We start from the raw sequence: 26,500 nt of genomic DNA, 5'->3' as shown, positions 1-26,500 counted from the left end.
GATATGGGCGTCAGAGTGCCGCTTCAACTCTGACATCCAGATAAAAAAGTCCACAGGCGAATAAAAAAGCTGCAAACCTGAGTGCTAGTCACCCTACAAGGCCTGTGCCGCATTATTGTTCTTTTTTATTAGATTTCTTTTAGTCGCGGGTAGCCGGTGAATGGTACTTGAAACACTCCTCAACAACGGTACTTGCAAGCGTCTAACGCACGCGCTTTTAAGCTGTGAGCTTTTGTTAGACCCGGCTGCTGCACAATACTTAGAAGCATTGCAGGGGGTAATCCAAGTAACCTTATCCTCTTCATTTCTCACGTCATAGCCTCTAGCACATCGGCTGAATTTTACATGCACACACTATAGCCGAGAATATTAACCATGAACAACGCCTAGCGTTGACACGCACCACACACGCACGCACGCGCGCACAGACAGACGGACGGACGGACGGACGCTGGCAGGACAGACGGGCGGACGGACAGACGGACTGATGGACGCTGGCAGGACAGACGGACGGACGGACGCTGGCAGGACGGATGGACGGACGGACGCTGGCAGGACAGACGGACGGACGGACGGACGGACGGACGGACGGACGGACGGACGGACGGACGGACGGGCGGGCGGGCGGGCGGACGGACGGGCGGGCGGACGTATGGACGGACGCTGGCAGGACAGACGGACGGACGGACGCTGGCAGGACAGACGGACGGACGGGCGGATGGACGGACGGACGCTGGCAGGACAGACGGACGGACGGACGCTGGCAGGACAGACGGACGGACGGACGGGCGGGCGGACGGACGGACGGACGCTGGCAGGACAGACGGATGGGCGGGTGGACGGACGGATGGACGCTGGCAGGACAGACAGACGGACGGACGGACGGACGGGCGGGCGGGCGGGCGGGCGGGCGGACGGACGGACGCTGGCAGGACAGACAGACAGACAGACGGGCGGACATATGGACGGACGCTGGCAGGACAGACAGCCGTTAGCGTGGGGCTGCATGCCTAGTGTGAGATACGTACTTGTGTCGTCGCGACTGCTACCAGAATGCACGAAAAGTACACTAAAAAGTTAGACGTCGTTCCAATGCCCCCGTTATCTGTAGCTCATCTCCTTGATGCGGCCATCGATGGTGCTACGGCCAGCTGTATGAATTAAGCCCCTTAAACTTCGTAAAGTAGTGACACTCTCCTCCTCCGCCTTCACTCCTTCTCATTTCTCCTCTCGTTCACGCTCCTTCCGCGAGGTTGGCCCCGCCAACACTGCTCGAGCGTAGCAACGGCGCCAACATGCGCTCCTCGCCACTCCGTAGATGCTTTTCGAGCAAAAATGGCGGTGATGCACGGCGCGAGGGCCCACGTGGTGCCATTAGGCCAATAGCGACGCGGCGTCGGCCTCGGCCAGAGCGCGCGAGGAGGAGGCGGCATTCTTCAGAGCGTGTCACTGTTTTACGAAGTTTAAGGGGCTTTACTGTATAAACTTTGCGATCTACGTGCGCACGCTTGGAGAGTTTTTGACGTCCGCCAAAGGGGTCCTCGAATGAAAAAAAAATAAGAAAAATCATATGGCTCTGATTTTAAGCAGGAAGCTGCACCTCATTCCCCTCCCCCCTTTCCTCTCTCGACGCCACGGAGGAAGGAAACTAAGGAGAGGCCCTGACGTCACTCTTTGTGAAGCAAAAGTGAAGCCGGAAGTTGGCGTTGCTCATGGCGATGCTCCGCCTTTTGTGCCACCCTCCTCTCTTGTTTACATCTTTCGCGAAACCACGCCGCGCTGCGCGTGGTTTCGCGCGCGGAGCGCGCGCCCTCGCGCAACATCCGGCAGAGCACGGTGCAGGTAACACAGCGCAACAAGACACGGTGACTAACGCAAACCCGCCCACACAGCGCCTTTGCCACGGCACGAAACCTACCAGAGCAACACGTGTGAGCGCTCAAAAAATCAGATCAACGCCGCCATTGTGGCCCAAAAGGCGGGGCCATGCAGCAAAAAAATAAAAATAAAAAAGCAGCAAAAAAAATGAGAACCTATACGTCATTTCCGCCACACTTTTCTCCTAGCGCGCGGAGGGGGTAGGGCCTCTCCTTAGTTTCCTTCCTCCGTGCTCGACGCCGTGGGATCTTTGGACAGGACAATATGGCGTTGGTGACATCACGCAAGCGCTCCCAGTGATGCGTACGTTTCTGCAGGCGAGGTTCAAATGACAGGGCGCTGGAAGGTGGCTTGGTTCAGTTCAATGCTTCTGTTAGGCCTATATTCAGGCGACTCGTCGGCTTGCGCGATACGCAAGTGCGTTCTGTGCTGACCAATCGCAGAAGTGTGTTTGCCGGCTTGCTCCGCTGGCTGTCGATCGCTTTCGACGCCGATGCGAGGGACGGACGGACGGTCTGGTTTACGAGCACGTCACTCGTTTCTGGCTGTTTACGGCACACGTAAATATGCGTTCCCTGACGTTATAGATTAGCACGATCGGGACAGTGAGCCACTAACTCACGTCGCGAGGATTTCTTTCTTCACCGTTGGCTTTGAACGATGGCTAAGCTAGAATAATGCGGCGAGGATATATCCATCGACAGATTTATTATCCGCGCCGCCTATAGGCGAGCAGAGTTATGTGCGGGATGTGAAGCTATACTAATACGAAGACCGCATCAATCAACGATTGTGGCACAATAGCGAGACAGCGTACCGTACCCACCGGCGAGAAACAAAGCTTAAGTGGCGAATTTATTTGTGACGTTTTTTTTTGTAATGCTATGGTTACCGATGAATGGTAATCGTGGAATGGTAATGGCAACGGCGCGCCACCATTACACCGAGATTGTAGTTCCGACGCAGTTGAGTCAGAGGTGTTGTGGCTTTGAGTAACAGTACGCAATTGAGGACAATGAAATATATCAAGTAACAGATGTGCACATTCATTTATATTATTTTTTTTAATCCAAACTGCAGACCAAGGTATGGCCCTTGCTGGACGCACATGCGTGAAAGCCTACGAGATAGATCATCACTAAAAGCAACGACAACAACAACAACAACAACAACAACAACAACAACATATATTGTAGTCCAGGGTTCGACGGAACACCGTCTGGCGTGGGGTAGGATAGGATAGGAATAACTTTAATAAAGTGCCAGCAAACGACGATTGAACGAGTCGTGACGCTGACCAAGCGTCGACCCGGGGTTATACCCTACTCTGCACTAGCCCAGTTGGGCCCGTTTGTAGTGGGTCATGAGGCCTGTGCTTTTCGAGCGCACCCCGGGCCTGCTGGACGGCCAATAGTTGTGAGTCCTTGCCTGCAGACTGCAGTGCACTTTGAAGTTCTGGCGGGTAAGTCCTGGAGGTAGCTGCCGTCGGGAACCTGGCACAGTCCCACATGATGTGCCATTGGTCCGCCGGACCCGCTGCACAAACACCGCACAGCCCACTCGGATAGAGCTCTGGGTGAAGCACGTGCAGCATTCCCGGGGCGAGGAGTGACGCGGTCTGTATTTGTCTTAGGATTACGGCCTCCTCCCGACTGAGTGCTGGTTCGGGAGGCAGCATTATCCGTCGAGCTAAGCGGTAACACTTGGTTACTTCGGCATAACTAGTCAATCTGTCCTTAGTTTCGAACCACCACACAGAACGGTCACACTCGGGGGCGCGGAAGGTAAGCGTATACATTTTCTTCTTGACAGCAAACAAGCACTCGTCAAAGTTTGAACACTGTTCATAGTTTTCAAACTTTGGCGACTGCTTGGTTGCTGTCAAGAATCATATATATATATATATATATATATATATATATATATATATATATATATATATATATATATATATATATTGTGAATCGTATGCACGAAACGAAGACATTTTATTTTTCCGACGTTTCGACCAAAGTCCGGCATCCCTTAAGCCAATTGACTCCGCTTTAAGAAGACATGTTCCGAAGGTTCCGCTTTTGTTTATAACTGCAACTAACCTCGACGAAACGCCCTCAGCAAACAAAAAAACTGACCGCCCTTCTAAAATTGTGAAGAGGGGCGCAAGCTAAGCTTGTGTTGACTCGTTTGATGTTTGTGTTTTAATGTGTACGTGTAAATTTAGTGTAACCTTATTTATTTATTACTACAGCGCGTGATGAACTGTGTCACTCTTGTTTGTGTAAGTATAACCGCATCGCAACACAACCCTGGTAACTTGTTATGGTTTCCATTCATTGTTCTTTTTTTACACGGTATTCACGCTGCAAATGAACATGATGACTTTCTGATCACTATGGTACACAGGTAGGAAGGGAGGAAAGGGAAAAGAAGAAGGCAGGGAGGTTAACCAGAATAACGTCTGGTTGGCTACCCTACACCGGGGTAATGGGAAAGAGGAAAGCAAAGATCACAGGGACAGAGAGGAGGGAAGGAAAGAAGGAAATTGCGGCAAGGTACATAGGTAGAGGTTGCATCCTAAGATTTGTTAATAGAATGTGTAACATATAGGAGGGTACACAGGTAGAGGTTGCATCATCCCTATATGTTACACATTCTATTAGCAAATCTTAGGTCTATATACAGCTTGTGATCTGCGGCTCTTCGTTGTCGTAACGCCTTGGCTTCGCGCTCCCTCACGGCGAGGTAGGTACGTCGGCGACGAGCCCTTTCTCGAGCGAGTTCCCGGCGGCGTTCATCAAACGCCGCCTGTTCTTCGGCCGAACGCACGACGCGCGGCCGACCGATCGTAGCTCCGTCAGTGTTCTGACGCGAGAAACGCTCGTTCCTCTTACGCTACCTAGACACACGAGCCCGATTGGCGGAGAGAATGACGTCAGTAGCGCAGCAGGATTCTCCGTTCAACGGGTCTATTGCTTGTTTTTTTATATAGCAATCCCTGCACCTGTGCAGGTCTGAGCGTTTTTAGCGTTACATCGCCCGCACAAGCTAGCTAGCGTATACGAGAGAGAGAGATGGATGCATAGAAAGGCAGGTAGGTTAACCAGAGGCAGTTCCGGTTGGCTACCCTGCACGGGAGAAAGGGTGAAGGGAATAAGAAGAGAAGGAGAGCGGAAGGGCGAGAGAGACAGAAACAGAGACGAACACGAGCAAACCGCGTACACTACAGAGCGGTAGGGGGCGGCGTTCTTAAAGTCTATCGTGAAGTAGCGTATGCAAGCTTCGCTTGAACGTATCCACCTGAAATTGTTGACGATGCTATGTAACGTGCCGACGAAATAAACCGCAACAAACTTGTTAATCCACACAAGCATTCAGTGGGACCATCACGTATACTGACCTAGTTCTAACACATTCAGCGTCTTTACCAAATGTCAACGCCATCCTTCAGAAGCATCACAACTTACTCTTGCGAAGCAACTGACTCAAGGTAAATTTATTTTCGCGAACCACCATGTGCAGTGCACCGTAGATCGAGGAACTTACGCGATTTACTAACGTCATCAAAGATATCGCCGTCAGCTAACCTTGGCTGTCATCCTTGCAACAAGCCCCGCTGCAAGCTACGTACACCCACATAATATTTCTGCGGAAACCCGCAAGATGGAGAGAAGCAATTATTAAAGGGATAATGAGACATCCACCCAATCATAGCAATTGTTACAAAGGAAACCCATACGAATTCCTCGAAAGCCTCGCAGTTGAAGAAAAACTACCAGGCCGAATTTTTCTTCAACTGCCAGCTTTTCTTTCGGGGTATCCGTATGGGTTTCCTTTGTAGCAATTAGCTGCGTTTGGGTGGATGTCTCATTGACCTTTTATTAATTATGCACACATGTGAGCACTACATTTGCAGCAAAGAGCACACCGTCGAGGTTAGAAGGTCTACGCTGTTGGCGGGTGTCATTAAAATGCTGTTTGCACTCCGCAGTTCGCCGGAAAGTTCGAGCAGTCTTTTCACGGAAATACTCTAGCAAACCAGAGACACCTGAGGCGTCGTAACCATACTCTTTGGCAGACGCGGACACCTAAATCTGCTCGCAATATATAGCACACGGAAACATAGAGAAAGGAATACAATCCCTTTCTCTATGACAGAAATGTGTTGAGATTTTGCTCCCACCTCAAAACAGTGAAATGAAAAAAATATGTCGCTGTACCCATTGCACGATGTCTGTCGACTGTAATGCCTTGACGTTGAATAAAAAAAAAATTAGTGCAGAAACTCGCTAGTTGTGCCTGTCAATTAGTGCGTAAGTATTCTTTCCAGTCGCCTATGTATAATCACTACATGCAGGATATCCCAGCTAACTTTAGCCAGAGTATAAATATGTGCGAATGCCACATAGCTGGACAAAACCAAGGTAATGTTGCTTGCCGTCGCTTGGATATACCCAAATTATCTTTTTTTTTCAGTCAGCCTAATTAGATAATAAGTATTCACTAATTAATCAACTTCTCAAATATTACCATATAAAGAAAAGTGTCAATGAGAAAACTGTCGAGCGACATGAAAAACTTCCGATACAGCTTTTTGCTGCTCGACACGTGCTACACAGAAGTGTTTTTCCGAACGTGAAAGAAGCCCGCGAATACACGCAAAGTGCCTCGAGCGGCCAGTCGCGGGAGCAATTTCGCGTGCATTTGCGGACTCCTTTCACGCTCGGAGAAACAATTTTATGTAGCACGTACTGAGCAACAGAAAGCCGTATCGGAAGTTTATCATGTCGCTCCACAATTTTCTCATTGATACTTTTCATCTAAGTACAAAATTATAACGATCGCACGTACATCATACGGCGCGCGGCGACGGTGTTATCGCCCTTGGACTTTATAGGGAACACCACGGTGTCGGCAAAAATACACCTAGAGTGTCTATCAGCACACCACCATATGCACGTAGAAGTGCTGAGTTCGCTCGAGGAGATAATTGTGATGCCACAGCACCGCAAATTGTTTTGAAGGATGGAAACGTGGTGTGGATGACCAAATAATAAATGGCTTTGCTTAAATGACACAACAAACTTGCGTGCAGGCTGCCTAAGAGTGAGCCACTCAATATGAATGACTGAAAAGTATTAAGCACAAATTATCTGCTCCCTGCGTTAGCTACACGGAGCTGGTGTCCCACTGTAGCACCAGCAGCTCTGCTGCATGCATAATCTTTCGGAACAGTTCTGATTTCCCGCATTCTCTATCTTATTGTTACCTTTATATATTCGGGGTAATAATAAATAAAATACGACTGCCCGACTATTTCGAACAATGAATTCTCGATTGAAATGGAAGTCGGATAGCAAGGACTATTCGATCCATATTCGAAATTTCGAATATTCGCGCAATCTTTATTACTTTAAAACGCCAACTGTGCGCAGTCAAGAAAGCAACTTGGAGCAAAAGTGCAATGAATTACATCTTGGCAGCCGTATTAGTAGACGCAAAACATGAGAAATTGGGTGGTGGGGCACGATACAGGTCGCTCTGAGAGCCAGATGTGTCCGACTCAACCGCTGTCATTCTCAGTCACCGAAGAGTCCTCCAGTACGCGAACAGCGTGTTTATTTGTTCCTAGTCCAACATTTCTGCTTTCTCTCATAAACAACGCTTCGTAATGTCCACCGTGTTCACAGGGGCCCGCTATAATGTCGCGAATATACTGAGATGTGAACACGCGGGTTTCATAATGATGCCTCGCGTGCTCGTGACGCTGGCTCCCGCTTGCTGGCTGGGGCCTCGACAAGAGAGAGAGAGAGTGTGTGTGTGATTGTGAAGAGGAAGAGGCGCAGGGCGGGCGAAAGGGGACACCTGCTGCCGCGGTATTAGAGAACTTTAGTGCGTCTGGTATTCCGGCAAGCGCGGGCGGCTTGCCGGTTTAGCGGGGGCGTAAACGTGAGCGGCCAGATTGGTGGCGCCAGCTGGTGGCACAAAGCTCAACCACACAAACACAACGCTAATTACTATATTCTGCTTAGCTGCCGGTGCAAATTTTCGACAGTGGCGTAATCGTGTTCACAATTAGGCCAATGCCAAAAATTTGCACTAGCAGCGAAGCAGGATATAGTGAGTTACTGCAATCTTAGCCCTGTGTTTGTCTGGTTGAACTCTACGCCACCAGGCGGCTGCATCGCTCTGGCCGCTCACGTTTGCGCCCCCGCAAATCCGGTAATCCGCCCAAACCGCTCCCGTTTACCGGAATAGCGGACAGGCTAAGGGCCGATTTACGCTCGAGCCGCCCATCGCCGCAAGCCGCACCGCACGCTTGCAGTCGCGCGAAAAATTGCACATATCCAGCACTTGTGCGCAAATTACCGTTTACACTGTGTGCACAGTATATACCTAACGCATTGTAAACCGTAATTTGTGCACAAGTGTTTGATACGTGCAATCTTTCGCGCGACCGCACGCGTTTGGTGCGGCTTGCGGCGATGGGCGGCTCGAGCGTAAATCGGCCCTAAAGGTCTCTATTGCGTGAGGGGAGCGGGTGAAGAGACGCTATACTAAAGCCCCTTAAACTTCGTAAAGTAGCGACGCTCTCCTCCTCCACCTTCACTCCTCGTTTCTCCTCTCTTTCACTCTCCCTCCTAGACCGTGGCGCCACCTACACTGGTCGAGCGTAGCAACTGCGCCAACATGAGCTCCTCGCCACTCCGTAGACGCTTCTCGAGCAAAAATGGCGTTGATGCACGGTGCGAGGGCCCACGTGATGCTATTAGGCCAATGGCGACGCGGCGTCGGTCTGGGCCAGAGCGTGCGAGGAGGAGGCGGCATTCTTCAAAGCGTGGCACTACTTTACGAAGTTTAAGGGGTTTTACGCTATACGCCACCCTTGCTCTCGAAAGCTCGTGTTGTTCACGTGTTCCTTGTCCACACAAGCTCTCGCCTGCGTTCGGACTGCGCCTCGGTCAGGCCAAGCGGCCCAACGCGCTTGAATTGTATATGTAGTCGTAAGTGTGCAACTGTAAATATGTAATTGAATAACCGCGATTTCTATAGAAATCCGGGTCCACAAAGCAGTGTTTCTGTTGAAATGCAGTAGTTATTTTCTTAAAATCTCACAAGTTTCGAGAAAGTATAGCGTAATAAGTACAGCAATTCTCGAGGAGTATGCATGTATGCAGAGAAAAATTTCCCTTTGAGAAAACTATGAGTGTTTGAAAGTAAGAAAAGACGAAACCCAATTCAGGACGTCGCAAGAACGTTTGAAGTCACAAACACGAAGATCAGATAAATTAATGTACTCACCATCGCTACACCATGGTAATTCATGGGATCACCGCACCAAAGCTTTCTATGGAAGTTTTTGTAAGAGACTCTATGCTGCGGTCTGCATTGCCAACATCGGCACAATTAATACGAGTGGGAGTGCCAGCGTTGCGGGTTGTTTGCGCGCGCTGTCCCTAAATAAGTCTCGTTTGCTGCGGATGTGTAAGCCATTTCAGGGAAGTGGTTCGAGAGTTTGCGAGAGTCCCGATCAACGTTATAGGTTGAAAGTCCAACGCTACCGATGTATTTCTTTCGAATGGTGTACTTGCGTGAGCTCACCTTTTAGAAAAATATTTAACAGATTGCAGTCAAAACCTGCAGACACGTAGATAAGTTTTTTGGGTGTAAAATATTGACTTTAGGCGATGCCGATAATAGGGTTGGCTCCATTGACCGACAGGTCCAATCGTAGGGGATGCATAGGGCTTCATACGAAGCGAAGCTTACGTCAGGGTTCAGAGGACTTGCTTTTTAAAGCGAAAGCGTTACTGGCCGCGAGCTTGGGATTTCGCCATGGCCGTGCTCCGAGGAGGCACGTGACGTCAAACCCCGTTCCTCGTCGTTGCGTTCGCCTCCGCTTGCTTCGCCAGCTGCGTCGCATGCCTGATAAGATGTCGGAGGATTCAAAAGGAGAGCTCGCGTGCGCCGCAACCACAGTTGAGGCGGCAGTATGGACGGCGACAATTCTGATAAGCAGGAGGAGGCCTGGCATCGACATCGGAACGAGATGAAGAGGAAACGAATCGCCCAGGAAATAGACGAACAGCGCGCCGAACGACTGGCTAAACGCCGCAACATAGCGAGAGAACCAGACTAACCTGGACTTGCAATCAAGATTAACCAAGGCTAACCATGCTATGCCTTAGCTTTCGCTGCGTATATACTGGCATAGCCGAGCTAAGCCACTGCCAATTTTTGTAAGAGACTTTATGGTGCGGTGTGGATTGCCAACATCGGCATAACCAATACGAGTGCGCGTGCCAGCGTTGCGCGTTGTTGTGCACGCTGTCCGTAAATAAGTCCCGTTTGCTGCGGATGTGTAAGCAGTTTCAGCAAAGTGGTTCGAGAGTCTGCGAGAGTCCCGTTCAACGTTCTAGGTTAAAAGTCCAACGCTGCCGATGTATTGCTTTCGAACAGTGTACTTGCGTGAGCGCACCTTTTAGAAAAAAATTTTGCAGATTCAGTCAAAACCCGCAGACACGTAGAGAAGTTTTTTGGGTGTCAAATATAGGACCTCAGGCGACGCCGATAATAGGGTTGGCTCCATTGACCGATCAGTTGAACCCTATGCCCCTATATGAAGCGAAGCTTTTTTTTCCTCGTGACGATGGTATACCAATTCTTCAGGAAGGCCTAGGCACTACGTGTACTGCTGTAAACAAGTGCTTATGCTCTACCTGTGTGCTGCGAGAGCGGATTATAGGTGGCAGCACCGTCTACGCGTTAGTGTGAATATGCGGTCGGTGGCGCTCGTGGGCCGATCCCGAATATGGTGCAATACCGGGCCAACCCGCGGCGGAGGTGAAGCAGGCGTTAAGCACACCCCATACGTGGGCCGATCCGCAGCGGAGGTGAAGCAGGCGTTAAGCATTCCCCATACGTGAGCCAATCCCGAAGATGGTGCAATACCGGTCCTATCCGCAGCGGAGGTGGAGCAGGCGTTAAGCATTCCCCATACGTGAGCCAATCTCGAAGATGGTGCAATACTGGGCCGATCCGCAGCGGAGGTGAAGCAGGCGTTAAGCATTCCCCATACGTGAGCCAATCCCGAAGATGGTGCAATACCGGTCCGATCCGCAGCGGAGGTGGAGCAGGCGTTAAATATTCCCCATACGTGAGCCAATCTCGAAGATGGTGCAATACCGGGCCGATCCACAGCGGAGGTGAAGCAGGCGTTAAGCATTCCCCATACGTGAGCCAATCACGGAGATGGTGCAATACCGGGCCGATCCGCAGCGGAGGTGAAGCAGGCGTTAAGCATTCCCCATACGTGAGCCAATGCCGAAGATGGTGCAATACCGGGCCGACCCGCATCGGAGGTGAAGCAGGCGTTAAGCACTATTTCCAAATCATCAGTTTGGAGGATTCTAAACGGCGGCCTTTCACCCGTACCACCTTGACCAGCACCAATGCTTGGAAGATAGGGATCTGTAGAATCGTCTAGATTTCTTGAATTGGGGCCTCACAAAAGCCGATGAATCACCGGACTTTTCGAGCAACATCATGTGCACAGATGGAGCCAATTTTCACAGAAACGCCCAGGTAAATTTGCTACCTTACACTGGGGATGGGAGATAGGGGTCAGAAAGATGAGAGAGAGGAAAACGCTAAAAAAATAACACGCACAGACGGAGACACACAAACAAAAGGCGTTTCAGTTAAAGACGTTCACAAAGGCCGTTAGATCGCAATAGCGCTTGCACTACCTTCTTCTGCATGTGACGTTAGGTCCTTTCAATGGGGTAGAATTCTTTTTTCCGATAGCAGTTGGTCATCCAGCTGGTCAAGTTCGTAGCGAAGGCATTCCCTCTGTGGACTGTACTGCGGGCAGGCGCACAATATATGGTCAGTCTATTCTCCATGCCCGCAGTGGTCACAGGTTGCGGTGTCGGTCATGCTTATGCGGAACGCATAGGCTTTGGTAAAGGTCACGCCCAACCACAGTCGATGCAAAAGCGTGGCGTCTCCACGGCGAAGCGGTGATGGCGCTCGAAGACTTAATGTGGGATCAAGGGAGTACAGTCGATAATTTCTTAAAAGGGGGTCATTCCATTGCGACATGGTGCACTATCGAGCAAGCAGGCGGAGCTTCCGTGCTGCGTCAGTTCTGGTAAGTGGAATTTGTACGAGCTTCTCCTCGGTATGGGCTGCGCGGGCAGCTTGATCGGCCCGTTCATTGCCGATAATCCCGCAGTGACTTGGAAGTCATTGGAAAGTTATTTTATGTCATGCATCACTTATATGGTGTAGCGTCTCTGCAAAGTGAAATATTAGTTGTTCGTGGGGTCCGCGTCGTAAAGGTGACAGTAGAGACTGCAGTGCCGACTTTGAATCGCAGAATATCGTCCACTTGTGTGGCGGTTTATCACCAATGTAATGGACAGTAAAGAGCGCTCCGAGCTCTGCTGCCGTCGATGTTGTTGCGTGAGTCGTCTTAAATTTGATTGTTGTGACTTTTGCTGGTATCACGATTGCCGCTGCTGATCTGTTTGGCAGGACAGATCCATCAGTGCAGATATGCGTAGAGTCACGGTAGTTCTCGTTCAAAAATAGTAGTGTGAGCTGTTTAAGGGCTGGTGATGATAGGTCATCTTTTTTCGGGATGCCAGGTATTGTGAGGTTGATTTTTTGCTGAGCGAGGCACCATGGAGGAATTGAAGGTCTCGCAGCCGGGGTGAAACAGCTGACAATGATTCATCATGTGCGGTAATCCTTTGGCTGAAAGATGAGCGAGGTCTGTCCGCTGGTAGAGAGGCTAAGCGGTGACGAGGAGTCCTGGTTAGATGCCTTATATGGGTCTTGAACACTTCAATTTCAATGTGAGTCTTGACAAGGTTGTCTCTAGCGATTGCTATCGTAGCCACTGTTGATGCATTCCGAGGCAGGCCTAGACAGATCCGAAGCGCTTGAGCCTGAACACTTTGTATTGTGCGTAGATTCGTTTTACCTGTGTTGGTTATTACTGGCAAGCTGTACCGCAGAAAGCCTAGAAAAAGCACCCTGTACAGTTGTAACACGGCACTTGTCGACATTTCCCAAGTCTTGCCAGTCAAAAAACTTGAACAGGTGGGAGATGCCTGTCAACCGTTTTTTCACGTATGATACGTGAGGGCTCCATGACAAGTCCCTGTCGATTATGACACCTAGAAAATTGTATGATCGAACATGTGGTATTATTTGGCCATGTATCATTACGGTGTAGTTTGTCATGGGTTTGCGCGTAAATGGAACTAGTGCGCATTTCTCGGAGGAAATTTCCAGGCCTCCATTACGGATGTGGATAGCAGTTTGGGTGGCGGCTCTCTGAATTCTCGCTCGCAACTGTAGGCGTGTTAATGCATAGGTCCATATGCACATGTCATCCGCGTACATTGATAATCCGACTGTGCTTGGCACGTGCTCAAGGAGAGCAATTAAGGTTAGATTAAATAACACAGGGCTAAGTACACCGCCATGAGGGACGCTGCGGTAGCTATAATGTAGAGAAGTATGGCCTTCCTCGATGCTTTACAAAAGAGGATCGCATGGAGAGATAGCTCCGTATCCATTGAAACATCCGACCACCCACTCCTATCTCTGCGAGAGCATAAAGGATGGCTTCATGCGTAACGTTGTCATACGCCCCTTTGACGTCGAGGAATAAGGATGCGCAGAGACGCTTATGGCATTTCTCATGCTGAATGTAGGCGACCAGGTCGACGACGTTATCGATCGATGATCGACCACGTCGAAAGCCCGCCATGGCATCCGGGTAGGTGTTGTTGTACTCCAAGTACCACTCCAGGCGTCCTAGGACCATCCTATCCATTACTTTTCCCACACAGCTTGCCAAAGCGATCGGGCGATATGATTACAGTTCCAACGGCGTCTTGTCAGCTTCAGCACTGGAACAAGGCGACTTGTCTTTCAGCTTGTTGGTAGCGCGCCATCTCTCCAAGATTCATTGTACCGCTCAAGGAGAGCACCTCTCGCTCACCCACGCAGATGACACAGAGCTCGGTAGGAAATTCCGTCAGGTCCTGGTTTTGATGTACGACCACACAAAGCTAACGCTGCCTTAAGTTCGTGGATTGAGAATGGTAGATCCATGCGGTGATCACGTGGTGGCGGACAACCACATGAAGGCGTTGGAGTGTTGGGAGCTGTGAGTTGGCTGGATAATCTGGCGCAGGAATCCTCTGCCACGTCAATATCCGATCTCTTTTGAGAGAGGGCAAGAGCCTTGAATGGGAACCGCTGTACGGGGAGTGTCCGGAGACCGCCCACCATTCTCCATAGTTGCGATAAAGGCTTGCGTGGATCTAGCGACTAACACAAGGCAGTCCAACGTTGCGATTAGAGCTTTCTAACCGCCGCTGGATCTTTTGCGTGCGTCTGGCGGTCCGTAAATCGTCCATTGTCCTCGTACGTCGGTATCTTCGTTCAGCACGTCGTCGGATTGCTCGAAGTCGTTCTAGTTCCACATCAAATTCCGTCAGTTTCGAAGAGCATGTGAGAGTACGCATAGTGTCTTGCACCGCGCTCTTGATTGCCTCTTCCAAGTCAAAAGATGGATTGGCGTCGCAGTGTTCTTCCATAATAGACTGAAATTTAGGTCAGTCCACTCTTTGGATCGTATCCCGTATTTTGGAAGGGGACAATCCTCTGATCTTGATGTACGTGGGGATATGGTCGCTTCCGTGCGTCGCTATGTCCGCAAACCACCCAGCACGTCTGACAAGGCTTCGTGAGACAAAAGCCAAGACAGCAGCTGCTGTATGTGGAGCCACGTAGAAACGTAGGACTTCCATCATTCAGCAGGCAAAGTTCATTACTGGAGGCGAAAGCTACCATAGTTATTCCTTTCGCGTTCATTTTCGAACTTTCCCAGAGTGTATGATGGGCGTTGAAATCTCCAACAATGATCCAGGGATCGGGAGTTGAGGATAGGATGTCTCGTAGTCTTTTGCGACCAAATCGACTTGACGGAGATAGGTAGACGCCCACAAAAGTAAAGGTAAAATTCTTTTTCGTAACTGTTAGGCAGATATATTGATTGTCTTCATTTGGTGGCACAGGTTGATGAATGTAAGTAAGGTCACTGCGAATAAACACCAAAACCTTATTGTTTTCACCAACACTTGACGACATAAACGAGTCATATCCAGAAAGCCTGATCGTGTTCGATAAGTTCGGCTCACAAATGACGACAATGGGAAACAATACACGAAGCGACAGAAATCCGAAATGCGCGCTTTGATTCCGCGGGCATTCCACTGAAAAATAGCTGCTTGTCGGACCTCATCCCTAACAGACAGTGGGAGGGGAGCCATGATCTACTCAAGGGTTGCCAGCACCGGACTCAGAGGGTCCAGTACTTGAAGCGCACTTCTGGCAGACGGCGTGTACATGTTGTTTAGCAACACGCGCATGGCATTCACTAAAGGCCTAATAAGAGACATCACTTGCTCATCTGTCTTCCGCGACTCCTAGGATACAGCACTTTGCTGTGCTGAGGCCGGCTTCTTCTGCGGCTCTTTTGCCGGTAGTGTACTAAGAAGTGGTGGCCATTCCTTTGTAGATAGAGATGTGGCAGTTTTCTCCCTTCCAACATCGGCGTTTGGGGTGCTGGAAATTTCCACTGATGGTGCTGCTTGACGAGGTGACTTCTCTTGAAAAGTTGATATTTTCCGTTCTAACAACGTGGTTCTAACATCGTGGTTTCGGATTCACCCGTACGCATGCGGCCATGAACGCGGCTAGATATACGATACATTTTCGGCGAACTTGAACAATACTTAAGCGTAGTGCAGAAAAAAAGAAAATGAGAAAAACAAAACTTTTCAGCGCCTACAGGGAATTTCCTAGTCGCGTATTGACGGGGGTACTCCGAAACAGCTCACGGTCTCGGCTGCCTGTCTCACGCATCTGAGAAGTAATTCCTGGCGAGGTGGAACTGATACCGAATCGCCGCCCAAGACTGAGGCGCCAAATGAGAGGAGTATTCCGTGGTAGAGACTTTCGCTCGAAGGGAAAAAGAAAAAAAGAGGGAGAGAGAGAGATCTATAGAGGCTGCAGTTTCGCCGGAAAAACGAAGCAGTATTAGTGATAGCCAAGTGAGCGACAATTACACGAGGGAAGGTTACACCACCGAGAGGACTCAGGCTATGAAATTAAACGATCTCCCACTGTGAGGTGTTGTATATGCTCGTGTAACGCCGTCACTTCAGCGCTCAATTCTTCGAGGTCATACGAAGTTTCTTAAAGTGCATATATATATATATATATATATATATATATATATATATATATATATATATATATATATATATATGTATGTATATATATATATGTATATATATAAACGAGAAGAAAGGGGGTTAACCGAGGGGCCCGATTTTTATTAGTCATATCATAAGAAGCCAACAAACACTGACACCAAGGACAACATAGGGAAATTACCTGTGCTTAATAAATGAAATGAAGAAACGATAAATTATTGTAAATTAAAGTGGATGAAAAAACAACTCGTTTCTTCATTTCATTTATTAAGCACAGGTAATTTCCCTATGTTGTCCTTGGTGTCAGTGTTTGTTGGCTTCTTATGATATGACTAATAAAAATCGGGCCCCTCGGTTAACCCCCTTTCTTCTCGTTTATTACATAACGAGGGTCTCGAATCCGGCAACATTGATGCCTTCAGGTAGCATATGTGGGTTTATTGACCAGTTGCCTTCACCCAAAAAGATCACGTTCTCGTGACGCCTGCGGCAAGAAGGACGTTCCACGTCCGCCGCCAAGGTCTGTGAGTGGTGGCGCTGGCTAACACTCCCAAGTAGAGTTACTGTATATGCTACCGTAGGTAGCAGAGTTGCGCGTAGGTCCGCCATCTTGCCTGAGAAGCAACCAAGTCTATGCGGCGAAGCCGCACTCCGTTTTTGCAGGCGACATGCCTAGCGTATCGTCGATCGACCGTGGGCGCTTTTGCATCGCTTGTGCACCGCTTTTCCGCCTAATCGCAAACAAATCGCATCGAAACAGCTGACTGGATTAGATTGTGAAGAAAAAGGCGCTGCCCTTTTTTAGCGTGCGGCGTAAGATGCTGCACGTATATTAGTTTTTTTTTTTGGAGTTGCATTCACCTGTGCGCCTTCTCCGACCTAATAACGTATCGGCACTCGCGTATTTAGAATAGATTGTGTATTCTATATACGCCGATCAGATGCAGCATTCGGGAACCGCGACGGTAATGATTAGATCGCACCGAATAAACTTAGGGAATATGGTGATGTTATTTTATAGATTCCGGAAATCCTACAAAATTTTCGTGCGAGAAAGCTGCTTCACAAGGTAGTATAAGGTTCGAAACAACATAGCGTATTAAAAACTGGACAAACTTTAGTAATTGAGATAAACAATCAGATACTTTAATAACTTTCCTTCGCTTGAATACTGCTTGGCACTCAGGTTTTGTTTCAACAGAGATAAATACGCTACTAAGAGCAGTGCAGTGCTCTTTTAGCATGTAAACAGTAACAAAAAGTGCCGAGCCGCAACTACCTCTTTTTTTGGCAATAAAATCACAATGCGAATCCCAGAGAAAACAAACAAACACTAGTATATGCGCGTGCAAATATTTTGATATAGCGAGCTTTATCAAGTGGTGCTCTTTTACAAAAAGAACTGTACTAAATATAATGAGGCTCATACTTGCTTATGTGCCATAGCTCTCAACATGTAGCCAGAGTAAAATATTACTGGTGAATCAATGACCAACCATTAATATTTCGACTCTGGTACCCCATTAGATCTTGTGTAGGAACATATCCATCTACCGCAAGCAATGGATATCAGCTACACCTGTAAGTGTGATTTCATTACGTGCCTTTTCACTGCAGGGATTCCAAAAGTAGCCTTCTGTGGGAGTGTAGCGAAAGTTTTTCTCACAGGATTGACATAGCTACATTGTAGGGAATAATTCAAAACACAGTTAGGCCTTTACCGTATGTTAAATGACGACATTCATTCCTCTTGCATCCTGGTTCACATAAGCTGTAGTAGATTAAATATCTTTACTTAGTAGTAACCTCTTTCATTTTCAGAAACAAACCAAGCAGTGCATAATCATCAAAATGTGAGCTGGCTTTTTTACGACACTTCTGTGAAAGCAGTGTGGTGCATCACATGCAGGCAACTGGTAATTCCAGCTAAATATTCTATATAACTCTACGTGCTTCCATTATTTAAAGAACAATCCAGACTTGCAGTAGCTTTTAATATTCCAGCTGTGAATTTTTTAGCACAGCCCAAAAAGCACGTAGGTGTTAGTCAATCAATTTCATCTCATACACACTTGACGCAATAGGCAGTTGACTGAAAATTTGTTTGTTCAGGTGTCTTTACCTGAACACCCTTCACTAGCTTTACAAAGGAAGAAAAACAATTACTGCAGTAAGGTGTCACGAGGCAGGCCGACGAAACAAACGTGAGATGCGCTGCGCACGTTGCGTTGTTGCTACGCAGCTAGCACGCACGTGGACAGCGAACGGCAAGATCGGCCGGATTGGATTTGAATTTGACTGGCGATAACTTGTGTCAATTCAGTTCGCTGCAGCGGCGGCGTCGGGAAATACAAAAATTGGCCTGAACATCTGCTTCTCCGCAATGCACGGTTGCTTGGCTACCACGTGATGACGTTCCGCCAATAGAGGCGCTAGCGGCGTGATAAAACAGACGCGCAACTCTGCTACCTGTGGTAGCACATACAGTAACTCTACTCCCAGGGTTCTACTAGGACACATAAATACCCAAGAAAGTGGATGGGGAAACAGCGCCGCGGTAGCTCAATTGGTAGAGCATCGCACGCGAAATGCGAAGGTTGTGGGTTCGGTTCCCACCTGCGGCAAGTTGTTTTTTCATCCACTTTAATTTACAATAATTTATCGTTTCTTCATTTCATTTATTAAGCACAGGTAATTTCCCTATGTTGTCCTTGGTGTCAGTGTTTGTTGGCTTCTTATGATATGACTAATATATATATATATATATATATATATATATATATATATATATATATATATATGGGGTTCGGAAAGCTGGTCGGGCCCCAGCCACCCCCTTTCCCCCCTCCTGAAATATCGAAACTCTCCGCCTATTACGTAAGGCAAAGTATTTTTGATGTGACTGGCTCTTGAATCGCGCGTGCATGCGTGCGCGTGCGTGTGTGTGCGCGTGCGCGCGCGTGTGTGTGTGTTTGTGTGTGTGTGTGCGTGCGTGCGGGCGTGTGTGCGCGCATGCATAAATTTTAGTTCAGCTAGCAGGTGTCTACCGTTCCATACGTACCTTTTAAAAAAAGTCTGCACCAGTCGATCGCGAGGTAGAACACATAAAACGGGGAACGACGTACGGGCGAGGCATTTCAACGAAGTCTTTGTAAGGAAGAATGGGTGGGATGGTGGTTGTATTCTACGCTAAAACACAGGTGTCTAGGCTTCAGAATTCTGATATGCGTAATTGAATAGTTGTGATTTCCAAAGAAGCCTGGATCCCCGATGCTCGAAAAGACTCGGCTGTCTGTAGAGAAGTGCCTTACAGGCAGGCCACCGGATCACCATCGATTCGCGCGATTATTATGATCTTATTTTAAACTGCCGGCGATAGGTATATTGCCCTTAAAAGACTTAGTGATGGACACCATACTTCCCGCCGTAGTTACTGTACTCTTGATTATGTTCCATGGTGAGTGCTGTTACCTTCTTGTATACTGTCGAAATGCCACATAGCGGCGCGTGGTTGTGCAGGCTTCAAAAGCGTCCTTTAAGTTAAAATACATTGGCGGGCTAGTTGATTTGAATCCATGCTAGAGTTTGTAAGCGCGACTTAATGAGGAGGTAGACAGAAACATACACAGAGACAGCGCTCTTTCAATGTATCTGTTTCTTTCTACGTCCTCGTTAAAGGGACACTAAAGGGAAACAATAAATCAGTTTAGACTAATAGAGCATTGTTTGAGAACCCTGCAGGCAGTCATGTCAAAAAAATAATTTGATTATTAGATGAGAAAATGAAGGTCCAAGTATCAGTATTTGAATTTCGCGCCGAAACCCCAGCGGCGGTACGTCAGTGTGACGTCAGGGATTCCAAAATATGTTCTCTCATTTGGGCCGCGTTGGCTGAATAAAAGTTCCCGAAACTTGCCATGTTTAATATTTGGTTCCTTTATAACACAATGTAGTCAATCTGTACCACTGTATATAATTATAGTCAAGAGTTCGACGAAAGTTCGTCTGGTCAGGTAACATGATGATGAAGAAATTACGGCCACTGACCAAGTCAAGGTGAAAAAACACACAGAGACGTTTCGGGACCCGTACGGGTTCCTTGATCACACTTATATATATAATTAGTAGGCCATAAAAGATGCCATCAATATTCATGACGTCACAGACCCCAGGTGCGGGAACTCAAGTAGGCGTCGCCACCCGTATTTCGTTCTTGCGCTTGTTCTGGCTTACCAAACGTCTTATCGTTGTAAGAGTGGTGTTTTTGGTGTTGTAGAACGGTAATTTACTGATGCAGAAGAAATCATTTTTCACTTTAGTGTCCCTTTAAGTCGCGTTTACACACTCTCTCATGGGTCCTTTAAGTACTTTGTTCGTTTGTATGTTTGTTTGTTTTTGTTTCTTTGCTTACAGAGATGCAGCTAAAGAACACTGTTCGAAATGCCAAAACTGAATTCGTAATTCTCAAATGTCGGTATTTCGAATGACACAATAATTATTCGGAGGAAAAAAACCTGCCGCCTCTCCCTTCAAACGAATGAACCAAACTCTAAACTCCTTCATGGGAAGAGGAGCAGTACAAATCACTTTATCGATGATCTACTTAGATCAGATGATCGGCCACTTAAGGAGCTAAAATGCGTGGTGTTGGAGATGCGATAATCAGGCATTTACCGCTGAATTGCTTTGTTCACAGATGCATAAACTTTAAAATGTCACGCTGTAGTAATTACACAAGTAAGAGCGTAGGCGGGAAAAGAAATATCTCACTAGCAGAAATAACCAGACAAGCGACCCCAATGCAATACTCGAAGCCCTTCATCAGAAGGAGTGTACAATCGCTTCCATATACGCCACCAGTCATTTGACTCCGCCATAATTTCTGACGTTTCTCGTCAGTTGCGGCTAATTTCGCCCACAAGACCGTTATATAACTACCGCTGTGTCGGCTATGGGTATACGAGTAGCATTCACCAACTCCTACAGCTATCGTATTGGAATGGCGGATTCACCAATGTGCTCTAAGTGCAAGTGTGAAGAGACCATCAGTCACCTTCTGTGCCACTGTTCTCGCTTCGATAATCAGCGTGAGACTCTCCAGTGTGCCTTAAATAGACTGGATGACAGGCCATTTACGGAAGCGAAGATCTTGGGAGCCTGGCCTCACAGTTCATTGGCCCAGAAAGCAGTTCGAGCGCTTTTTCGCTACCTGAGGGCAACAGACTTGAGTGCCCGACTATAGACATCCTACACCTAAGTTCTCTCTCTTCCTCTTTCACTCCCCATTCCCCTCCCCACCTGTAGGGTAGCAAACTGGACTCAGTCTGGTTAACCTCCCTGCCTCTCCGTCTTCCCTTCTCTCTCTCTCTCTCTACTGAACAACGTAACCGTGTCCCGCTTCAGACAGACATCCAGGAGTCTCTTTCGCCTCACCGTAGGGCGAGCATGGAGCGATCGCCGCTCGATCGCTTCATGCTTGACGCTTTGCAACGTAAAGGGCGCTTCACTCGCGGCGCCAAGGAACGAACGAAAAAGTGGAGAAGGAAAGGCAGGGAGGGTAACCAGTTTAGCTGTAGGGTTTGCTACCCTGCACATGGGAGCGGGATGGGGGGGATGAAAGATGGGGAAAGGAGATAGAGAGAGAGCACATAGCACAACACACACATCGACCATTAGAGTCCAGTAGTAGCCAAGTAGTCAAGTAGTACAACGTTGTCCGTATCGAGCCATGAGATAACTGTTCTGACAGAGATAGAGGAAAGGGATAAACCAAAGGCAGAGAGGTTAATCAGCAAAGAGCCCGGTTGGCTACCCTGCAATGGAGGAAGGGAAAGGGGAGGGAAAGATTGAGAGAAGAAGAGAAAGTCCGCTGTGGACATCGCCCACGAAGTAACAGTTCTCTGCTCTGTATCAACTGACGACCACCCAGCCCGGTCACAGTCGGTCACTCGGGCCTGTGTATCCTTGAGAAATCGCAGCAGCGCTTTTGCGGTGATGTGCGAGGTCCTGGTCCCAAGATATCGTTCAAGGTGAATGGTTTTCTGTCCAACTGATTTAGAGCTGTGCGGAGGTCGTCTCTATCGTTTTCAAATGATGGGAGCAGCACAGGAAGTGTTCCAGAGTCTGCTCGACACCGCAAGCATTGCACTCGGTGCTATCGGCCATTCCAGTAAAACATGAATATGCATCGGTGAATGCAACGCCCAGGCGTAAGCGGCTTAGAATTGTTTCCCCACTTTGCGGAAGCCCTGGTAACAGCCGCAGTTTCATAATGGGTCGAGAGAGGAGGAGGAAAAACTTTATTTGCTCTAATCCAAGCTTTCGACACAGGATGTCCTCCTCCAAATTAAACATGAGGTTCTCGGCAACATACCATACAACGGAGAACACGTTTTAATGGCACTAGACATAAAAGGAGCTTTTGACAATGTCAGCCACGCGGCAATCCTGGAAGGCCTTAACAGCGTAGACTGCGGGAAGAAAGTACACGGATACGTCAACGCCTTCCTCTCCAATAGAACAGGAACAATAGGTTTGGGCGAGATCCGATCGCGAAAATTCCCCACACCAAACAAGGGGACACCCCAAGGTTCAGTCATTTCCCCGATACTCTTTAACGTCGCTATGATTGGCCTAGGGCATAAACTAAGCAAAATCGATGGCATACAACACGCCATGTATGCAGATGACATCACCATCTGGGCCACTAAAGGCTCGCTGCGCCAAAAAGAAAGCTATCTGCAAAAAGCAGCCACTTGCGTGGAAGAATACGTCGGGGTAAGAGGCCTTGAGTGCTCTCCGCGGAAGGCCGAGATAAACGCGCAGTACATGTGCTTGCACGGTCTGAGGTGCTTGCAGACTTGACAGCAAGTTTTAGTTTTTTTTTTGTAAATAATGGGAGAGCTATAGCGTAGAAATACGAAAAAAAAAAGTTCTCGGTACAACTGTAGCATGGAGCCCAGTGATGATCCTCATGTTTTGCCGACGATGAATCTGAAGACATGGGCAATGTAGGTGTGAGCTTGTTCATCAAGTGAGCAAACTGAGGGCTCCAGGAGAGGGCCCGGTCAACTATGACATCCTAAAACCGATTATTTCTCTTCTGGAAGATAAGCTGGCTATTTATGTATACCAGTCATCACTTTTCACATGAAAGCGACTGAGGCCCATTTTCCTGTCGAGATGGTTAGACCTTGTGTGCGAAGATAGTCGGATGCCTGCGTCGCTGCGTTCTCTGGTCTTGCTCGAACCTGCAAGTGAGTCACTGCTGTTGCCCAGACGCTGGTGTCATAGGCTTGGATTCAGATACAGACTGCTTCCGATAGGGATTGGGCCAGGCCAAGAAGCGCGACGTTGAAAAGAATAGCGCTTAGAATACTGCCTTGGGCGGACGGCACGGCACCTGTGGTGGTCGGTAGTCGCACCCTCTCCAGTACGTACAAACAACGGCCTTCGTGTCAAGTAGCTTCGGATCTATCGAAATACTTCAATTGCCGAAAGTACGTCTATAGGATGGCCTGATGCATGGGGATACATTGTCGTAAGCACTACGTCAACAAAGAGTGCTACTGATAATCGCTTCCCAGATTTTTGCTGCTCTGCAGATGACGCTAGATCGATGACAATGCCAGTCGATGAACGGCCTCGTCGAAATTCTGCCACGGGATCAGGGTAAACTTCGTGTTCTTCAAGGTACCACTCGAGACGTTTGAGGATCATACGTTTCACGAGCTTCCCGATGCAGCTGGCGAGTGCTGTAGGTCGATACCATACCAGTTCTGCCGGTGACCTTCCTGATTTTAGCAGCGGTACCAGGCGGCTGCGTTTCCATAGCTGTGGAACGACGCTATCTCGCCACGACCTATTAAAAACGTTTAGCAGTTCTCGTCGTGCTTCTTGACCTAGGTTGCGTAACGTGCTTCTTGACCTAGGTTGCGCAAATCGGTGTTATGTTATTCCGTCGGGTCCTGCTGAAGACGACTGCCTATGGAGCGCCATAGCAGCTTCTAGCTCCTTCCATAGGTTAATGGAGCGTCTATACTTGTTTCTCGTGGAGCAAGAATGCCGCATAAGACCACGTCAGTGAGTAAAACTGTCCCGCCGGCGATTTTCGCACAAAATTCATCCGCAACGTATATCTCACGTTTTAATGTATATACAGAGAGAGAGAAAGAGCAAGGGCGCCAAATGGGTGTCGTTGCTGACGACATGAGCGAATTAAGACCCCGTAGGGTTCTCGGCGCATGGACCAGTTGCTTGCGAGGTTCCAGTGACTAACAAAAGCATTTACATCTTTGGTCCTCTAACTTATCCATATGGCGCTGTGTATTCTTTTTAATTCACGTAGCTACTCTGAACTTTCGAAGTTAATCAACAAGCGTAAGACAGCTGACATAAGGAAGTATAATGTGGATAGAATTGAACATGCTCTCAGGAACGGAGGAAGCCTAAAAGCAGTGAAGAAGAAACTAGGAATTGGCAAGAATCAGATGCATGTGTTAAGAGACAAAGCCGGCAATATCATTACTAATATGGATGAGATAGTTCAAGTGGCTGAGGAGTTCTATATAGATTTATACAGTACCAGTGGCACCCACGACGATAATGGAAGAGAAAATAGTCTAGAGGAATTCGAAATCCCACAGGTAACGCCGGAATAAGTAAAGAAAGCCTTGGGAGCTATGCAAAGGGGGAAGGCAGCTGGGGAGGATCAGGTAACAGCAGATTTGTTGAAGGATGGTGGGCAGATTGTTCTAGAGAAACTGGCTACCCTGTATACGCAATGCCTCATGACCTCGAGCGTACCGGAATCTTGGAAGAACACTAACATAATCCTAATCCATAAGAAAGGGGACGCCAAAGACTTGAAAAATTATAGACCGATCAGCTTACTGTCATTTGCCTACAAACTATTTACTAAGGTAATCGCAAATAGAATCAGGAACACCTTAGACTTCTGTCAAGCAAAGGACCAGGCAGGATTCCGTAAAGGCTACTCAACAATAGACCATAATCACACTATTGACACGTGTACTTATCTTTATCGGGCAACCACGTTTCGCCGCTTAACAACTGTAATCGCAGAGCGAGGTACGCGCCTGCATGTATCCGACGTTTCTGGAAAGTTATCGACGCTTCTATCCGCGTGTCTGGTGTCGCCGAACCTTGTGTTATCAGATTTCATCGCGTGACACGAATGGTGTAGAACTTTGTGGAAGACACGCGGGTCCCATCAGTTAATCTGGAACATTCGACGACTGATCTATAAAAGCCGACGCGCTTGACCCGCTGATCAGATTTTCGACGATCGCCGACTGTGTTCGCCGCTATCGTTGTGCTTTAAGTGTAGCCTGTTTTGTGGGCACAGGTTCGCCCAATAAAAGCTAGTTTTGTCTTACACAGTACTGCTACTGTGTTCTTTCTTCACCGTCACTACCACGTGACATCTGGTGGAGGTGCTTTTGGTCCATGTACCGGACGCCCCCGACAAGCCGTGATCCAAGCCCGGAACGCAAAGACAACACCAACGCAGTCCCGGACCATCGAGCAAGCCGCCGTCTTCAACAACTGCCCCCGGAGCACGGACTTTTGCCTGAGACGACCAGAAAGATCGCCACCAAGTCCACCCCAATGGCAGCCCCGGCATCGCCCATCGTGCTACAGCAGCCCAGGGAGCCTCCGACGTTCCGTGGTTCAACTTTCGAGGACCCGGAAGGCTGGCTTGAGACGTACGAGAGAGTCGCTACGTTTAACAACTGGAACAGCGACGACAAACTGCGATATGTCTTCTTCGCTTTGGAAGACGCGGCCAGGACGTGGTTCGAGAACCGAGAAGCCACCCTAACGACCTGGGAACTTTTCCGAAGCGGCTTCCTGCAGACATTCGCAAGCGTCGTACGCCGAGAACGAGCCCAAGCGCTATTGGAAACCCGGGTGCAGCTACCTAATGAGACGACCGCGATCTACACGGAAGAAATGAGCCGTCTCTTCCGCCACGCCGACCCTGAAATGCCCGAGGAGAAGAAAGTCCGCTTGCTGATGCGTGGTGTGAAGGAGGAACTTTTTGCCGAAATGGTACGAAGCCCACCGAAGACCGTCGACGAGTTTCTTCGCGAGGCCACCAGCATCGAGAAGACACTCGAGATGCGAAACCGGCAATTCGACCACCGCACGACCTCGACAAACTACGCCGGAGTTCAGTCACTGGCCGCCGACGACCTACGCAAGACTATCCGAGCTGTCGTGCGGGAGGAGCTACTAAAGCTGTTCCCATCATCACAGCCTCTTCGATTGCCGACGCCATGCGTGAGGAACTCCAACAA

General features: G+C 48.5%; 1 protein-coding gene and 1 non-coding gene across 2 annotated transcripts in view; both read left to right on the top strand.

Annotated features, from left to right (window-relative positions):
• LOC139052699 (uncharacterized) overlaps positions 1–26,500 on the top strand; it is a 63,354-nt gene that overhangs the window by 20,598 nt on the left and 16,256 nt on the right. The window lies entirely within an intron of this gene.
• On the top strand, positions 18,730–18,802 carry TRNAS-CGA (transfer RNA serine (anticodon CGA)). Its single transcript has one exon. It is a non-coding gene; the product is annotated as a tRNA-Ser (tRNA).

This window comes from Dermacentor albipictus, unplaced genomic scaffold (genome assembly GCF_038994185.2).
Source record: "Dermacentor albipictus isolate Rhodes 1998 colony unplaced genomic scaffold, USDA_Dalb.pri_finalv2 scaffold_29, whole genome shotgun sequence".
Taxonomy (NCBI): domain Eukaryota; kingdom Metazoa; phylum Arthropoda; class Arachnida; order Ixodida; family Ixodidae; genus Dermacentor; species Dermacentor albipictus.
This window is presented reverse-complemented; position numbering and strand designations above follow the sequence as displayed.